Consider the following 6,000-nt stretch of genomic DNA (forward strand, 5'->3'; position numbering starts at 1 on the left):
TGGATGAAGTGAAGAAGTGTTGGAACGCGTATCAGATTTTCTTGCTTTCTGTGAAACTGTTGGAGAGAATTCTCCTCCCTTTCTGTGTGGTCACCTAGACAGGAAGTGAAGAGAATTCTGTGTGGTCACCTAGACAGGAAGTGAAGAGAATTCTGTTGGTCACCTAGACAGGAAGTGAGGAGAATTCGGTGTGGTCACCTAGACAGGAAGTGAGAATTCTGTGTGGTCACCTAGACAGGAAGTGAAGAGAATTCTGTGTGGTCACCTAGACAGGAAGTGAGAATTCTTTCCAATGTGGACACAGAAGAGAATACGAATGTAGGATGGGTTCTGATCTGTTTCCATTCTTCAAAAACCATTTTGTCTGGAGTTTGGCTTTGGAGTAAATGTGTCGCTCTCCGGCATGATGTGGAGATGATTCCCGTATTATCGGCTATCCTCTGGTCATCCTCTGGGGTGGCACCACAATTTTCTTCTTTTTTTATACAGAGCTCCGCAGTGTGGCGCTTTATGGAATCCCACAGGAGCAAAAAAAAGTGACTCAAGAAATCTCAGCAGACACAAAAACCTGCCTAAAGGGTACAGAAATAGATAAACCTCAGAGAAGAATCCTCAATCCCTGAACCCCCCCCACGGACACACACACACACACACACACACACACACACACACACACACACACACACACACACACACACACACACACACACACACACACACACACACACACACACACACACACACACCCGGGGGGCAAGGCTCCTGACAGTGATAAGGCACACCATGGTCTACCTACTGTGAAGCCAAGCGGACCAAACTCCATAGGGACCTACCAAAACCAGTGCCATGAAAAAAAAGTCTTTCCAAACCCCTAAAATCTACCGTGTCCATACCCCTAAGGGGTCCATATCCCTAAGATCCACACCATTTCCATACCCCTAGGGGGTCCATATACCTAAAGTCCATACCCTTAAGGAGTCCAAATCCCTGAGGTTAATTTCATGTCCAAACCCCTAAGGGGTCCATATCCCTAAGGTCCATAGTATGTCCATACCCATAAGAGGTCCATATCATGTCCATACCCCTAAAAGTTCCATATCCCTAAGGTCTATACCATGTCCATACCCCTACGGGGTCCATATCCCTTAGAGGTCCATATACCTAAAGTCCATACTCTTAAGGGGTCCATATCCCTGCCGTCCATACCATGTCCAAACCCCTAAGGGGTCCATATCCCTGAGGTCCATACCATGTCCAAACCCCTAAGGGGTTCATATCCCTGAGATCCATACATTGTCCAAACCCCTAAGGGGTCCATATATGAATGAATGAATGAATGAATGGTTTGTATAGCGCTGCAGTTGCGAACTGAATCTCCTCAAGGCGCTGGATCCGTCCTGTGTTGTCAAGCTTCTTAGAAGAGGTAGGTCTTGAGTTTCTTTCTGAAGGCCTGATGGTTTTCTTCCATGCGAATGTGAGTAGGTAGAGCGTTCCATAGCCGTGGTCCTTGGACTGCGAATCTTCGTTCTCCCTTTGTTTTGTAGCGGGTTTTTGGAATAAGGAGGAGGTTATGGTTATATCTAAAGTCCATACCCTTAAGGGGGCCATATCCCTGCCGTCCATACCATGTCCATACCCCTGAGGTCCATACCATGTCCAAACCCCTAAGGGGTCCATATCCCTGAGGTCCATACCATGTTCATACCCCCAAGGGGTCCATATCCCTAACATATATATCATGTCCATACCCCTGAAGGGTCCATATCCCTGAGGTCAATACCATGTCCATATTCCTGAGGTCCATACCATGTCCATACCCCTAAGGAGTCCATATGTGTAAAGTCCAAACACCTAAGGGGTTCATATCCCTTAGGGGTCCATATCCCAAAGGTCCATACTATGCCTATACCCCTAAGGGGTCCATATCCCTAAGGTCCACCCCATGTCCATATCCCATGTACATATCCCTGAGGTCCATACCATGTCCAAACCTTGAATTGGTCCATATCCCTAAGGTCTATACCATGTCCATATCCCTGAAGTCCATACCATGTCCATACCCCTAAGGAGTCCATATCCTTAAGGTCCATACCATGTCCATACCCCTAAGGGGTCCATATCCCTGAGGTCCATACCATGTCCAAACCCTAAGGGGTCTATATCCCCGAGGTCCTTACCATGTCCAAACCCCTAAGGGGTCCATATCCCTAAGGTCCATACCATGTCCAAACCTCTAAGCCTTAGGGGTTTGGACATGGTATGGACCTCAGGGGTATGTGGTGGTATGGACCTTAGGGATATGGACCCCTTAGGGGTATGGACATGGTATGGACCTTAGGGATATGAACCCCTTAGGGGTATAGACATGGTGTAGATCTCAGGGATATGAACCCCTTAGGGGTTTAGACATTGTATGGACCTCAGGGGTATGTGGTGGTATGGACCTTAGGGATATGGACCCCTTAGACTCTAAGGGGTCCATATCCCTGAGGTCCATACCATGTCCAAACCCCTAAGGGGTCCATATTCCTAAGGTCCATACCATGTCCAAACCTCTAAGCCTTAGGGGTTTGGACATGGTATGGACCTCAGGGGTATGTGGTGGTATGGACCTTAGGGATATGGACCCCTTAGGGGTATGGACATGGTATGGACCTTAGGGATATGAACCCCTTAGGGGTATAGACATGGTGTAGATCTCAGGGATATGAACCCCTTAGGGGTTTAGACATGGTATGGACCTCAGGGGTATGTGGTGGTATGGACCTTAGGGATCCACATACCACCATGTACCCCTAAGGTCCATACCATGTCTAAACCCCTAAGGGGTTCATATCCCTGAGATCTACACCATATCTATACCCCTAAGGGGTTCACATCCCTAAGGTCCATACCATGTCCATACCCCTAAGGGGTCCATATCCCTAAGGTCCATACCATGTCCAAACCCCTAAGGGGTTCATATCCCTGAGATCAATACATTGTCCAAACCCCTAAGGGGTCCATATCCCTGAGGTCCATGCCATGTCCAAATCCCTAAGGGGTTGATATCCCTGAGGTCCATACCATGTCCATACCCCTAAGGGGTCCATATCCCTGCGATCCATTCCATGTCCATACCCCTAAGGGGTCCGTATCCCTGAGATCCATACATTGTCCAAACCCCTAAGGGGTCCATATCCCTGAGGTCCATGCCATGTCCAAACCCCTAAGGGGTCCATATCCCTGATGTCCATACCATGTCCATACCCCTAAGGGGTCCATATCCCTGAGATCCATACCATGTCCAAACCCCTAAGGGGTTCATATCCCTGATATCCATACATTGTCCAAACCCCTAAGGGGTCCATATCCCTGAGGTACATGCCATGTCCACATCCCTAAGGGGTCCATATCCCTGAGGTCCATACCATGTCCATACCCCTAAGAGGGCAATATCCCTGAGGTCCATACCATGTCCAAACCCCTAAGGGGTCCACACCATGTCCAAACCCCTAAGGGGGTCCATATCCCTGAGGTCCATACCATGTCCAAACCCCTAAGGGGTCCACACCATGTCCATACCCCTAAGGGGTCCATATCCCTAAGTTCCATACCATGTTCAAACTCCTAAGGGGTCTATACCATGTCCAAACCCTTATGGGGTCCATATCCCTGAGGTCCATGCCATGTCCAAATCGTTAAGTGGTCCATATCCCTGAGGTCCATACCATGTCCATACCCCTAAGGTGTCCATATCCCTGAGGTCCATACCATGTCCAATCACTTAGGGGTTCACACCATGTCCAAACCCCTAAGGGGTCCATATCCCTGAGGTCCATACCATGTCCAAACCCCTAAGGGGTCCATACCGTGTCCAAACCCCTATGGGGTTCATATCCCTAAGGTCCATACCATGTCCAAACCCCTAAGGGGTTCATATCCCTGAGGTCCATACTGTAATGGAAATTTGTAAGTTCTGTATATAATTGTATTGTATTTTGTATGTATTGCACTCTGCCCTCACTGTGCACACGGCACTAATAATGTTTTCAGTAAATGTTTACATTCTTTCGAGTCCTGATTAGAATTAGCCTGCCTATGTAACGCCCCTTGTTATTATAAACCTACAATTGTAATATTAATGTGATACCTACGTAATCATGTGCATAAAAACCTTCAATTGCGTCATAATAAAGCAGAACAGTAATTTGGAAAGATGCTGAGCGTATCTTTTGTGTCTGTTCCCTACTGCAGTAGATATTATTAATTTGGAACCACTAATCAATATGAGGATAGGAGTTGCCTATCATCAATTTAACCGAGTCAGCATGGCGAGCTTTGCCTTAGGAGGGGATTCCAGGTGACCCCGAGTATCCGAAACGAGGAGCTTGAGACGATCCGGGAATTTCTGATAATCAGCCTTTTGCTTACATTTGAGTTATCAGACTTCCTTGATCGGTAAGGCATTTTCGGGACAAAGGGTACCTATTTTACTCCCCTTAATCGAACTGTATTGATTGGTGGTTATATGTTATGTTGTCCCTGTCTACTGTCCATCGGAGTGTTATAAATAAGAAAGGGAAGAATAGTACCGTTCACAGGTATATGTAGTACATCTGCTAGATAAAGTAGTTTAGAGGCAAGAGGGTATAGGCACACATAGAGAAGAGAGAAGACTGGCCAGTCATTATGGGCATTGAATTAAGTAAGGGAATGAAGGGTAAGAGACCCTCAAAAATGCCCAGCGCAAGAGAAGCGCTATATATGAACCGAAGGTGCGGTTCCGCCTATACTGAGCCCCTAGATTAATGGTTAAAGTGGACAGGGATCCACAATGGGTAACTGGGTTACCAAGTCCACAGGGACTAAGAATCATGCAGAGTAAACAGCTAGAGAAACAGCTATCTATGTGAGCAGGATGGATCAAGGGTGACATTAGAACTAGACAGAAAGGGACATTTTCATGTTAAGTTGTGGGATGAATTTGGGATCAGGCACTACAACTAGTAAAAGTCAGAAACAGAGAAATGAGAGGTAAAACAGAATACTTTATATGTTGTCAGAGAGGGAAGATGGGATGAGCACTGTGGCTCCCCATCTGATCATAGAATCTAGATATAAAAGATATCTGAACAAAATAAGGAAAGCAGAATTTAGGCAGGGAAATATTAAAGAGTTAAAAGAAAGTGAGAGAATGATATGCATGTGTTGTGTACAAATGGGAAAAATGTAAGCGATTTTAGAGAGATATTGGTGTGTGTGCGAATGCTGGGACCTTTAGTTCTATTGCTTGTGTGTGTCATGTACGCAGATGTGACCCCCTCCTTTGTGCTCTCATGAAAGAAATATGGCTGGGATGAGGCTGGGATGAGAGGTTAGTGATAAGCTGGAAGGACACCATGCCAATTTCTGTTTTTTAGACAAAACATTTATAACAAAATGTGCCGGGTTAACGAATCTAATGGTAAACAATGTGATCACAATTATTTTGAATCTGTTTTCCAAACATGGTAAAATGAAGGTTACATTTAACCATGTATTACACAAATTGAATATCCTTTGATAGTGGAAACAGTGCATTTAAAAAAGGGAAATTAAGTAAAATTAAGTAATAATGAGTATTCATTTCTAATATGAGTTTAACAATTATATAGATATAATGAAACTGGTTTAGACAACCTTTGGTTGGAAATGAAATCCAGGTTATTGGGGAAATTTGTAAAAATGGGATTAGTTTAGATTAAGATAACAATTTTGTAATTTTACATTTATACAATAAGCCCTTATTGAGAGAAAAAAAAGATTAAGATGAGGTTGTTATTTTGAATAAAGCTGCCATAATATTTAACAAAGCCAAGATGGATGGGATACATAAGAAGTTCTTCTACAAAAATGAAATTTCAAGATTCTTGATAATAACTTGATGTCAGTCCATGATGTGAGAGTAATAATAAATAAAATTTAAATATAACAGACCCGTCACATCAAGTCCACACACCCTGTTAGGATAGACGCCAC

The sequence above is a fragment of the Aquarana catesbeiana genome, linkage group LG07 (assembly GCF_042186555.1).
Source record: "Aquarana catesbeiana isolate 2022-GZ linkage group LG07, ASM4218655v1, whole genome shotgun sequence".
Classification (NCBI taxonomy): Eukaryota; Metazoa; Chordata; class Amphibia; order Anura; family Ranidae; genus Aquarana; species Aquarana catesbeiana.